We start from the raw sequence: 12,986 nt of genomic DNA, 5'->3' as shown, positions 1-12,986 counted from the left end.
AGAAGCTTCTGCGATTAGAAGCGAAACGTCCTTGCGTCAAGCAACCCAGTCCAGTCGAAGATTCAAGCTTCTCTACTATGGACACCACCTGGACAACTGAGAGCCTTCACAGAATCCTTTTGGCACTCTTGATTGGCAGGCTTTTCCGTGATGGGAAAAGTGGTGGATCATTCATCCACCTTTTCTCGACGATTTGTGACTTTGTGACTTTTTTCCTTCGTTCAGCTGTCGCCGTGTGCCGTGTGACCTGGCCCTTAGAGAGGAAGTGCACATTTGTGCCATAGATATATGCTACAAGCACATACCAAGCAGTCTCAGTGGGTCAGGAGTAAAGTGGAACAAAGTTATTGCAGAGTCTGGACAGTAGCCTCTTGAGTAAACATGGTTTATATAAGCTGTGATCTCCATATCGTGCCGGCTGGCTGCAGGTTAGATGTCTATCGTGTAATTACACTCATATCTATCCGGTCCACCTGAGCTGATTTTATCTCTCCCTGCAGCCAGCAGCATCACGTGCACAGTAATAATAAGCCTGATACCAGCTCCTGGATAGATATTAAACCAAGGTCTCTGTGGTTTTTGTGCTAGAAGTACTGCAAGCAGTTTTGCAGAGATGTAAGATTGCTAATTGGACATTGACTCAAAAGTTGATACTTGTGCAAGTCAACCGCTCACTTTGTGATTGTGTTGCAGGAATGCAGAAGTAAATGGCTGCAAACACATACTGTACGATGTTGATGCTGAAGGCACTCATGGTTAATAGGCTGTGCTGAAGAATCTTTAGAGGCTTTAACCCCCAAAAACATTGCAGAATGTAAGCCCGAAAAACAGCTTCCAGTCTCATTTTTCTTTCTATGTGTGCAAGTGAGAGCTGGCTGATGGGAAAAGGGGCTGTGTTGTTATGATGGCTGGCCTGGCCTGAAATAGAGCAAACCTAAGCGTATAGAGGGATGAAAAGTGGATTCCATTTGCATGTCTACAATTCCTCAGAGTGACCCGGTCTGACATTTGCATTACTCACAGGACTCCTGTCTGCTGCCATGTGTCGCCTCGTCAGGATAGCTGCAGCCTGCAAAATGCTCCTCTGATAGGGAAGGAGGCGAACAGAGGAGGCGAGGATGCTGGATTACTTGGGGTTTATTCTTGCACTGATTACCGAGACGTGCCACCCACTATTGATTTGCATAAATAAATATACAGTAATTATGTGAAGTTCTTGTGCATGGCAGATCACAGCAAGTTCTGAAAATATCCTTCTAGTCTACTCAAAACTAGAAACATCAGGAATGCTGCTCGCAACCAAACGACTTCTGTGCTTTCATTTTCTGTCATGATGGGTAAATTCTGGATTTTTATTTCTATTTATTTGTTTAATGATTTTTAGCAGAAATACTTAAATTGCATGTAGTTTAAAATGCATCACAGATGCTTAGATTTAGATTTAGTTTAGTTTCTGGAAGATGTACCGTCTATTATGCAGACTTCCCTAGAATTATTAAATATTTGATACAGGTCTGTGCTGCTAAAATGTGAGCACATACCACAGTATAAATGAAGAAATACATGATGAAAAGGACTCGAGTATTTGAATGGCATTTTTTATTTTTGCAGCTAATTTATTTAAACTCAAACCATTTTTGTCTCCTGACTCAGCAGGATGACAGTTTCTCAGCAGGCAGAATAAATGAAAGACAGTGCTGATGGGATTTTATTTTCAGTCTTCAGGCAGCAGTCTGGTATTTAAAAGGAAGTGCTACGGACAAAAAAATTTAAACAGATGAATTCTTTCTGTGGTTCATAAGATGTCACTTAGTACCACTTAGTACTGTGAAGAGAAACACCTCTGTCACTGAGTGACAAACCCACAGAGTGAAGGCACTGAAATGTCTAAAAAGTCTAAAATAAGCAAGCGACAACCTCTGGTGCTGACAAATCAATGCAACGAGGATGTGCAAAATCTGGGAGTTCCTTGAATGGTATAGAGCAGGTAGCTGAGTGGTTAAGGAGATGGGCTACCAATACAGAGACCTAGGATTGAATGTGTGATGAAGTGTCCTTAGGCAAGACAGTCTGCATTGACTCAGACCACACGGCTGGAAATGGGTGCCAGCTTTAGCTGGGGAAGTAACCCTAGTACCTGAGATAATATAGCTTGCTGAGAAGTATTAATTCTACCCTGTTCTTATTGTAGTGCTGTCCCTTACAAGTATAAAGTCAAAGTATTCCTCAGTTTGAATTTATTCAAAGTCACGCTGAAAAACAGGCCTGGGTTCTGAAGAACTTCTCTCTCGCAGGACAGCCAGCGAACCTGTTCAGACCCTTGAACAATGGACAATAAGAGTTTTTAGAAAGCACAACATGGGCGTGACAATGGTAGATCTTATTTTACAAAATCCTTCCCTTAATGGTCCCCATGGGCATTCAAGGGAGGTCCCGCCCCCTCCCTATAAACTGCACGATAACGGGACATATGATTTATACAGTATTGTAACCAGTTCAATCCAGTTTGACATGCACATTTAGACAAATAACAGACTAAAAGCATATCAAACTAAGAATATAACCATTTAAGTAAAGCAATTACTTAATACCAAAACAAACAGCAAAGAAAGCAAAATAATAGATAAACACAAATATATCTAACAGAAGTTAATTGTACTGTTCTGAACCAGCAACAGACAAGACAAGATATGACCTATCTAAAGTCAATCAATACAAGGTTATCAGTACAAGTGATCACCATATGATAAGTGACTTCAGCAGCCACAGTTGTCACAGACCTTTACTGTACAGCAGAAAGGTAGTTGCAGAATCCAAAATTGAGTGGACAGCTCAAGTCTTGACTGGACAATCTCCACATAGCTGTGTGTCTTTGTCATGTTCTTCTCCTGAGTTTTGATGATGGATTCTTTTATATTAATTTCAAGATTTCTGGACCCTTCTGGCCAAGCACACTCATGGCTAGATCCTTCTGACCAGATTGATTATGTATTGCTGAGATTATAGTCATAGTCTAAATATAGCATCATGGGATACATAACTAAGTATACTACAGAACCATGACATTATCTTTAAAACCTGCATTAATAATGATACAAATATTATGACAAATATTATTATTAATACAAATTGTAGAAATATGTAACAGTACTAGTGGACCATTTCAGAATTCTGTGCTCCGTTATTTCCATTGAGCTACAATTTAATTTGCATGTTAGCATCATTAGCACAAATTAGCAGGTATCAACAGCTGATGATGTAAGCACCACTGTTACCTCACCATTACTCCACAGTTACTGGGGCAATAAGCTGGTCATAATTTTTACCCAAAGCCAAAATATTGGGTATTGCAAAGATTTTGCATTCGTCTGTCCGTCTGTCTGTCTGTGCTCAGCATAAATCCATTCCTATTACTACCAGGGTCTTCAAATTCATAGGGACCATTCTTGGGACACAGACCTTGGACTAATTCAAAGATAGCTAACCTTGACCTATTTTAAGAGGTCAAAAGGTCACATTCTGCTTCCTATTCTTATGCTCATACAGCCGAGGGTAGTTAAGCTTTGCGTTACATTTCATTCTTGCACTCCAAGGCACCAGTTATGGAAAGTTACCACCCAGTCTGAAAGAATATATGTTAATCAAACAATTTGAGCCTGTTAGCTTTATCTCATTTGGTAACTCCGAGATAGAGGACGTATGTTCAGGTTTAAATGTTCCTGTCTTGCTTACTCTCCACCTCTTTACCCATTTATGTGTTTGCCAGTCAGGCACTGCCAAGATGGCAACATTTAGAACCTCACCATTTGAACTTCAAACCCTCTCTTCAGTAAATCTATGGGTAACCCTGAATGATTTTTTTTTCATTATATATGCAGTCTATGATAATAAAATAAAAAAGACATTCCTGTCGACTGGTTTTGATGCTAAATATATTTTCTAATCTCAGAGCGGTGACTTTATTTGGAGCCATAAAAGTGTGCAACCTTAGATTTTATGATGCATCGAATTCTTCTTTAAGGAATAAGTGTTAAATTGAATTGTTGTTGATTGAGTCATTACACCCCTGCTCTATATACATATTGATTGAGCACTTCAAAATCTCTCCTAGGACTCGACAGCAAGTATAAACAGTCCTCAGTGAAAGTAATGAGAACCGCATCACTACTCCCCTGACAGCGAATGACGTCACTGCTTTCAACACTCAGAACCACAGACTGACCTGAATCCCTCACAAAGACCTTATTTCCATTCCACTGTTCTGCTTGGCAGCACGGTGGCTTAGTGGTTAGCACTGTTGCCTCACAGCGAGAAGGTTGTGGGTTCAATTCCTGTGGCCTTTCTGTGTGGAGTTTGCATGTTCTCCACGTGTTTGCGTGGGTTTCCTCCGGGTGCTCCGGTTTCCTCCCACATCCAAAGACATGCGGGTTAGGTGGATTGGATTCTTTATAATTGTCTGTAGGTGTGTGTGGGTGTGTCTGTGTTTGTTTGTCTATTTGTGGCCCTGCGACAAGCCTCCAGCCCCCCGCAACCCTTAATTGGACTAAGCGGTAGAAGATGGATGGATGGATGGATGTTCTGCATTTGTTCACCACATCTCACCCAAAATCAGATAATAGTGACTTATAACCATGACGATGTTCTACAAGCACTTCTGTGAATATCTGCAGTGTAAATGCTGTGTTGTGTCAAAGCAGAACCTCTGATGTTTGTCCAGTGCATACTGGTGTTCATCAGGGATGTGTTCTGGCTCCCATACAGTTCAGTGCTTACATGAATAAGGTTTTGGATAGAGCGGCAGAAAAAAGCATCTTAGATGCCTTTGTTGGCAAGGAAAGGTTTACCGACTTTAACTTTGTGGACAATGTTGTGATTGTTGTGGAATCAATGGATACCTTGGTTACAGCACTTGAGAAGCTGAGTGAGGAATCGGAGTGCCTGGGTTTGTGATTATTCTGGATCAAGGCCAAGGCTGGTCTCCTATTACAGATTGTTGGCCCCGATGCACATCTGGGGACTTCCGGACTCCAAATACGAGGTAATCAGATCCTGTTGTCCACAGCAGCAGTCTGTAGCTGCGTGTCACACAATTATCACCAGATCACTGCTGATTATGAATGCAGGTGATGTTGTGAAAAGTGTAGGAACACGGACCCACAACAGGGGGCGCAAATGAACGGACAATGGAATAAGCCGAAAATATAACAATTTAATGTTGTGAATGTGCACAACAGAGCAACAGACAACACAATTGAGATCAACAGTCAAATTAGTCACAGTGATGTGTGAGCAGGTTCGAGGATAGAAGACGCCCGTCCAGAAAAGAGCCGGATCCCACACGCCTTCCACTCCACCGGATCTGAAGCAACCCTGGAGCCACCAAGCGCTGGGTCCCCAGGTGGCCACAGCCTCCGGCTGTCAGATCGGGTACTGCTGGCAGGAAGAACAGACAGGTGATGGTGGGTGCGTGAACACCCAGCAAACAGTTCAGTATAAAGCTGGAAAGCACCTCCACCTCTTAATCACAATGTTTATGTGCAGATCCTGTTGGCAAAGTACGTAGCCTCCAACCGAGGAGCGGAGTACGCCAATTCCCCACACACGACTACTCAGTACAAAACAGGAACGTCTGCAAAAAATACTTGTACACACAGAAGTAAGGACGTCACTAATGTGATACTTTAGGCTGAGCGGTTTACCTATTCGGTAGACGATTTCTCGGCAGTGAGGTGAAGATGCTGCCCGGCTCTTATGGAGGTGTGGATGATGATGCTGAGTGACAGCTGGCGTTGTTGATGAGTGACAGCTGCCACTCCCGGTTGCTCCGGCGCCCTCTCATGCCTGAAGCCTACACTTCAGGCAGGACGCCCTCTGGTGGTGGGCCAGCAGTGCCTCCTCTTCAGCGGCCCACACAACAGGACCCCCCCTCAACGGGCACCTCCTGGCGCCCGACCAGGCTTGTCCGGGTGACGGGTGTAGAAGGTGATGATGGTGAAGGGGCCAATGTACCGATCCTTCAGTTTCTGGGATTCCACCTGTAACGGAATATCCTTCGTTGACAACCAAACCTCCTGCCCGGGCTGGTATGCAGGGGCTGTGGATCGCCGGCGGTCTGCATGGGCCTTGGCCCTCATCCGGGCTTTGAGCAGGGCAGAGCGCCACACCCGACGGCACCTCCTCAGATGGGCCTGGACCGAGGGCACCCCGACCTCTCCCTCCACAAGCGATAACAATGCGGGCTGGTACCCCAAACACACCTCAAACGGGGAGAGGCCGGTGGCAGATGAAACTTGACTGTTGTGTGCGTACTCGATCCAGGCCAGATGGTTGCTCCAGGCCATCGGGTGCGCCGAGGTCACACAGCGAAGGGCCTGCTCCAATTCCTGGTTGGCCTGCTCTACCTGTCCGTTGGTCTGGGGATGGTACCCGGACGAGAGGCTCACGGTGGCCCCCAGTTCCCTACAGAAACTCCTCCAGACTTGCGAGGAGAACTGGGGACCACGGTCAGAAACGACATCGGATGGAATCCCATGCAGACGTATGACGTGGTGGACCAGGAGGTCTGCAGTCTCCTGAGCTGTCGGGAGCTTCGGGAGGGCCACGAAGTGGGCCGCCTTGGAGAACCGGTCCACTATCGTGAGGATGGTGGTCATGCCCTGGGACTGCGGGAGGCCCATGACGAAGTCCAGGCCGATGTGGGACCAGGGGCGGTGGGGCACAGGTAACGGCTGGAGGAGACCCTGTGCCCGTTGGTGGTCTGCCTTTCCCCTGGCGCAGGTGGTGCAGGCCTGGACATACTCCCGGACGTCGGCTTCCATAGACGCCCACCAGAAGCGCTGCATGACCACTGCCACGGTTCTTCGCACCCCTGGGTGACAGGAGAGCTTGGACCCGTGACAGAAGTCCAGGACAGCAGCTCTGGCCTCTGGTGGAACGTAGAGTCTGTTCCTTGGGCCGGTCCCCGGGTCCGGGTTCCGTGCCAGGGCCTCCCGGACGGTCTTCTCCACGTCCCAGGTGAGGGCTGCCACAATAGTGGACTCGGGGATGATAGGTTCCGGTGGATCTGACAGCTCGACCTTGACCTCCTCTTCATGGACCCGGGACAGGGCGTCAGATCGCTGGTTCTTGGTCCCGGGGCAGTAGGTAATCTGGAAGTCAAAACGCCCGAAGAACAGTGACCAGCGGGCTTGCCTGGGGTTCAGACGCTTCGCGGTCCGGATGTACTCCAGGTGCCGATGGTCCGTGAAAACCGTAAATAGTACCGCAGCTTCCTCCAACAGGTGTCTCCACTCCTCAAGAGCCTCCTTTACTGCAAGGAGTTCCCGATTGCCGACGTCATAGTTCCGCTCTGCCGGGGTCAACCTACAGGAAAAATAGGCACAAGGATGGAGAACCTTATCGGACTCCCCGCTCTGGGACAGCACGGCTCCTATCCCTGAGTCAGAGGCATCCACTTCAACAACAAACTGGCGATTGGGATCGGGCTGCACCAGAACGGGTGCAGACGAGAACCGACGTTTCAACTCCCTAAACGCGGCTTCGCACCGATCCGACCAGGTGAAGGGGACTTTAGTGGAGGTCAGGACCGTCAGGGGGCTAACTACCTGGCTATAGCCCTTAATAAACCTCCGGTAGAAATTTGCGAAGCCGAGGAACTGTTGCAGCTTCCTACGGCTTGTCGGTTGGGGCCAATCCCTCACCGCCGCAACCTTGGCCGGATAGGGTGCAACGGAGTTGGAGGAGATGATGAACCCCAGGAAGGACAAAGAAGTGCGGTGGAACTCGCACTTCTCACCCTTCACAAACAGCCGGTTCTCCAACAACCACTGCAGGACCTGACGTACATGCTGGACATGGGTCTCAGGATCCGGGGAGAAGATGAGGATGTCGTCCAGGTATACGAAGATGAACCGGTGCAGGAAGTCCCGCAAGACGTCATTAACCAATGCCTGGAACATTGCGGGCGCATTGGTGAGGCCGAACGGCATGACCAGGTACTCAAAGTGACCTAACTGGGTGTTAAATGCCGTCTTCCACTCGTCTCCCTTCTGGATCTGAACCAGGTGGTACGCATTTCTAAGATCCAATTTGGTGAAAATTTGGGCTCCATGCAGGGGCGTGAACACAGAATCTAACAGAGGCAGCGGGTATCGATTACGAACCGTGACTTCATTCAGCCCTCTGTAGTCTATGCATGTACGGAGTCTGCCGTCCTTTTTGCCTACAAAAAAGAAACCTGCACCCATCGGGGAGGTGGAGTTCCAGATCAACCCGGCAGCTAAGGAGTCCCGGATGTAGGTCTCCATTGATTTGCGCTCAGGATGAGAGAGGTTGTACAGCCTGCTGGACGGGTACTCAGCGCCTGGGATCAAATCAATGGCACAATTGTACGGACGGTGCGGGGGAAGAGTGAGTGCCAGATCATTGCTGAAGACGTCAGCAAGATCATGGTACTCCTCAGGCACCGCTGACAGATTGGGGGAGACTTTAACCTCCTCATTAGCTGTCACACCGGGTGGAACAGAGGATCCTAAACATTCCTGGTGGCAGGTGTCGCTCCACTGTGTCACTACCCCAGACGGCCAATCAATCCAGGGATTGTGCTTTAATATCCATGGAAACCCCAAAATCACTCGGGAGGTAGAAGGTGTTATATAAAACACAATCTCCTCCCTGTGATTTCCAGACACCACCAATGTCACTGGTTGTGTCTGGTGTGTGATTAATGGGAGAAGGGTGCCATCTAGTGCCCGTACCTTCAATGGGGAAGGTAGTGCCACTGGAGGGAGCCCTACCTCCCTGGCCCTTCTGCTGTCCAGCAGATTCCCTTCAGACCCCGTGTCCACCAGTGCTGGAGCGTGAAGGGTAAGATCCCCACAAAGGATCGCCACTGGGATGCGTGCTGATCTATGGGCTTTCCCCGCGTGTATGTTATGGCCCACCCTTAACCCAGTCTCTAAGGGTGGGTGTTGAAGTTTAACCGTTTGGGGCAGTTTCTTTGTATGTGCTCATCAGAGCCACAGAAAAAACATTCCCCGCGAGCCAGCCTCCATTGTCTGTCATGTGATTTTACTTTGGCCCTGCTCGTGTCCATAGCTTCGTCAGCAGGGGGAGCTGTGGCTCCACGGAGCTCTCTGACTGTGGAGCGTAGGGACGGCAGCACCCTTTCGGACCCAGAAGGAAGAGGGACGGCTCGTGCCTGGCCACGCCCTTCGCCCTGCTCCCAACGGTGTTCTTCTAACCGGTTGTCCAACCATATAACCAGGTCGACAAGCCCGTCAAAATCCCGCGGCTCATCCTTAGCCAGCAGGTGCTCCTTCAGGACCGGAGACAGTCCATTTACGAAGGCGGCGCGGAGTGCAACGTTATTCCAGCCAGCCTCGCAGCCGCGAAAGTCGACTGCATACTCGGCTGCACTCCGACGTCCCTGTCTCATAGAAAGCAGCACGGTCGAAGCGGTCTCGCCTCTATTGGGATGATCAAACACTTGTTTAAACTCCCTCACAAACCCAATATATGTCGTTAGGAGCCGTGAATTTTGCTCCCAGAGCGCCGTAGTCCAGGCGCGTGCCTCTCCTTGAAGCAAATTAATGACATAAGCCACCCGGCTAGAATCTGACGCGTACATGACGGGACGTTGTGTAAAGACGAGCGAACACTGCATTAAGAAGTCTGCGCACGTCTCGACACAACCTCTGTACGGTTCCGGTGGGCTTATGTATGCGTCAGGGGATGGGGGGGGGGGGGGGGGGGTTCGTTGAATCACCACTGGAATGTCTGTATTTTGTGCTCGGTTGGCTGGAGGAGGTGCTGCAGCAGCGCCCTGAGTGCGCGCTTCCACCTGGGCAGTGAGAGCCTCCATCCTCCGATTGAGTATCACGTTCTGCTCAGTTACTAAATCCAACCGAGCAGTGAAGGCGGTTAAGATGTGCTGCAGCTCTCCTAACACGCCTCCTGCCGACGCCTGTGCACCCTGTGTTTCCATTGGCGGTTCAAGCGATGGTTGACGCCCCTCGGGATCCATGACGCTGGCCGAGAAATCCTGTTCTGAAAAGTGTAGGAACACGGACCCACAACAGGGGGCGCAAATGAACGGACAATGGAATAAGCCGAAAATATAACAATTTAATGTTGTGAATGTGCACAACAGAGCAACAGACAACACAATTGAGATCAACAGCCAAATTAGTCACAGTGATGTGTGAGCAGGCTCGAGGATAGAAGACGCCCGTCCAGAAAAGAGCCGGATCCCACACACCTTCCACTCCACCGGATCTGAAGCAACCCTGGAGCCACCAAGCGCTGGGTCCCCAGGTGGCCACTGCCTCCGGCTGTCAGATCGGGTACTGCTGGCAGGAAGAACAGACAGGTGATGGTGGGTGGATGAACACCCAGCAAACAGTTCAGTATAAAGGTGGAAAGCACCTCCACCTCTCAATCACAATGTTTACGTGCAGATCCTGTCGGCAAAGTACGTAGCCTCCAACCGAGGAGCGGAGTACGCCAATTCCCCACACATGACTACTCAGTACAAAACAGGAACATCTGCAAAAAATACTTGTACACACAGAAGTAAGGACGTCACTAATGTGATACTTTAGGCTGAGCGGTTTACCTGTTCGGTAGACGATTTCTCGGCAGTGAGGTGAAGATGCTGCCCGGCTCTTATGGAGGTGTGGATGATGATGATGAGTGACAGCTGGCGTTGTTGATGAGTGACAGCTACCACTCCCGGTTGTTCTGGCGCCCTCTCGTGCCTGAAGCCCGCACTTCAGGCAGGACGCCCTCTGGTGGTGGGCCAGCAGTACCTCCTCTTCAGCGGCCCACACAACAGGTGAGGTGAATTAGAAACTTTAAATTGTCTGTAGGTGTGAATGTGTTTGTTTGTGTATATGTGGCCCTGCAATAGACTGGCAGCCTGTCCAGGGTGTGCCCTGCCTCTCACCCAGTGACCACTGGGAAAGGCTCCAGCTCCCCAGTGATCCTTATACGCCTATTCCACAGAGCACTATTCCTTCCCATTTCATCACAAATAGCAAATCAGAGCACTTTTTGAAGCACCACAGTAACTCCTTGAGCCATCTTTTGTCAGTCTTGTACAAACTTGGTACGCAGTACTTACGGCCGTCATTGGAACCAGTTTTCAAATCAGGGTGAAATTTCTGAGCTGTTTATAAATCTAATCCCATCACTTCCAGGTGTTCGTAGTCTTAACTGCTTCCATCATGTTCAAACATCTTTACACAGGGTATTCCTAGTGAGTACAGCTTGAAACTTGTTTGATTGTGCTCCATCGGGATAAAAATTTTGCATTCTCAGCCAGAACTGTAACAAATGCAACCAGGCACAGCTTTACTTTTGTTTTCAAGTGGGTTGACAGGTATGCACTGTATAAGCCAGCCAGTTGCCAGGGCCACACTTTATAAGCCAGCCTGATAGGAGACATGCTGGAGTAAGCCATTTTATCCCATTTTTGGACTCTTTCTGGCTCATGGGGAATCATAATAGTCCTGTGGATTAGTGGTATTAACTGGAATAAGCAGGTATAGAAAATGGGTGAATCATCATAACTTTAAAAAAAAAGCACCTTGGTTTATGACCAAATTATTCAGTTTCATGATGTGTTCTCGACTATATCTGATCACTTAGAAACCATCTGCGTATGTGATGCACAGCATGACTGGTCAAGGTCACCACTGTTCACTAAGTTTTTTCTCCACATACTTACTATAGACAGCATCCCACAACTTGTTCAGGTGATAGTGTATTTATATTGTTATTGACTACATTGACCTATTTCCCCAGAACGAGTAAGTCAAAGGCACGCCGCCAACGTTGGGCGGAGGTAATATTTTTGTCCCTGGTTGGTTGTTTGTTTGTCTGTTTGTGAACAGCCTGGAGCCCACAATTTTTCGTATATCATTATGAAATTTTTTACCGAGAATTCATATCCTGATAGGCAAGAACTGATTCAATTTTCAAGCTCACAGGCCAAAGGTCAAAGGCAGGAAAAATATTGGAAATTTGGAAAAATCCCTATCGTTAACATTTAATTAATTTTTAAAAATTCATAACACTGTCAAAAAAGATCAAATTTATTTCATTTTTGAAAGCATTATGTAGCGTGGCATTCTTTATCGACAGACAAAGTTTGACCTGGATCTGATCTGTATTGTGGATTTTGTGGACATTTGAATTTAGTATTGAAAAGTCCATTTGATGTACATTTTGCATTATATCTCAATCAAAAGGGCCTCAGTCACTCTAATTTTTCTGTTATGGATTAACCTACACCACCAAAGTTGGATGGAGGTTCCAACTTTATGCCTGTTTGTCTATGTTCCAGTTATCAGTCGAAAACCAAGTGCCAAAAAGCAATGACAAATTGTGCATAGCAGAGATAACCAATGTTCCGTGAAAATGATCTGAAAAAGAACTCAAACCAAAAAAGTTGAAAAAAATCCTGATAACACCACAAAAAAAACTTTGATTTAAGTGCATGAACTAAATCACATACTCCTGACATTTGATCACATCTAATTTAGCTTATGAGAAGTCACTTCTAATAGGACTTTGACCTTGAAAATGTTCTCCAAGCTAAAATTTTGTGGAATTGGAAACTAGTGTTGGTGGACTTTTGCACTCTAGGAGCGCGGTGCGCTAGTTCTCCTTGTTTCAAAGCAAAATTAAGACCCTGTGTGTGATTTGAGCCATTTGTTATAACCATGAAAGTCATAGAACAGTTTTTGACCTGTTGTTGCTTTCAGATACCCACAGTTATCTTTTAATTTATTTATTTAATGTGAATGATTTAACCTGGTATTAGGGTGTCCATCATAACCCTTTCCATTTTACCAGGGTTTTAGTTAACCTTGCTTATTGAAGGTTAATGGCAGAGCTCCACATTAAATGAATTTCATATCAGCCACATCGCATCCATTTGATACACTCATGCACTCTCTCATTTTCTGCTGCAATTATAATGG

At 47.2% G+C, this 12,986-nt stretch overlaps 1 protein-coding gene across 1 annotated transcript in view; it reads left to right on the top strand.

The window, feature by feature from the left end:
• b3gat2 (beta-1,3-glucuronyltransferase 2 (glucuronosyltransferase S)) overlaps nt 1-12,986 on the top strand; it is a 218,790-nt gene that overhangs the window by 151,182 nt on the left and 54,622 nt on the right. The window lies entirely within an intron of this gene.

The sequence above is a fragment of the Thalassophryne amazonica genome, chromosome 13 (assembly GCF_902500255.1).
Source record: "Thalassophryne amazonica chromosome 13, fThaAma1.1, whole genome shotgun sequence".
In the NCBI taxonomy this organism is placed as follows: domain Eukaryota; kingdom Metazoa; phylum Chordata; class Actinopteri; order Batrachoidiformes; family Batrachoididae; genus Thalassophryne; species Thalassophryne amazonica.
This window is presented reverse-complemented; position numbering and strand designations above follow the sequence as displayed.